The following is an 893-nucleotide window of genomic DNA, read 5'->3' as shown; positions in this document are numbered from 1 at the left end:
TGCATGGACGAGAGGGGTGTGGAGGTTTAAGTTCAGAGGACGAACTGGCATGAACTCTAAAAGAGTTGATGGACTGCTATGGATGATGAAGTCTAATTTAAAATTAGGGTTCATTATTTGTGCATTACTACACTGCAAAAAGTGCAAACATCTTGAATTTAGTCAAATTGATATAGTATTTCTTCTTAAAAGATCATACATGTCAACCTTTGGTCAATCAAACCTGTATAACCAACCTCCAAAATCTGTATTTCCCTTATAAAATCCATATAAGATGCAATTTAAAATAATTTACCTAAAATTTGAATGATAATTAACAATGATATATCCAAGTTACTTTTTATTCAGTATTAATAACAATAAACCTTCAGAATGAATACAAAGCTCCAATGTTTGACAAAAACACAAAGTGTCACTCTAATGTTCTGAATTGTACTCGATGACAGCTTTTTTTTAGCACTGTGCACCAATACCTCACGAGGCTGCATGTCACAGCAAGTGTCTGTGTTGATCTTGCCGGAGTGCCCATTCAGAATCTTTTCAGTCACTAATGAAAGTCGCTCAGGTGGAAATACGCGTTTCAAACAAAATGTTACTTCCCGGTTGGCGGGATTCTCGCAATGCGGTGTGCGCATGATCAAAAGTGGAACGAAGTCTCGCTACCACAAGATAACGCGTGATTTCATAAGACTCTTTACTGGCTGTGTGTGCTTTCTGTGGTGTACAGTACGTTTGTAAATGTTATGCGCTCTTTTATCATCGTGGGAATTGATTATAGCTCTAAATAAATATTGAAGTTTTTTTAAAGAATCCGTATAACTTTATTTGTACGCCCGTATACTACGTTTATTGAATCAAATCCGTATAAAATACGGACATTCCGTATAGGTTGA

This window comes from Neoarius graeffei, chromosome 4, assembly GCF_027579695.1.
Source record: "Neoarius graeffei isolate fNeoGra1 chromosome 4, fNeoGra1.pri, whole genome shotgun sequence".
In the NCBI taxonomy this organism is placed as follows: domain Eukaryota; kingdom Metazoa; phylum Chordata; class Actinopteri; order Siluriformes; family Ariidae; genus Neoarius; species Neoarius graeffei.
Note: the sequence above shows the minus strand (reverse complement) of the source record.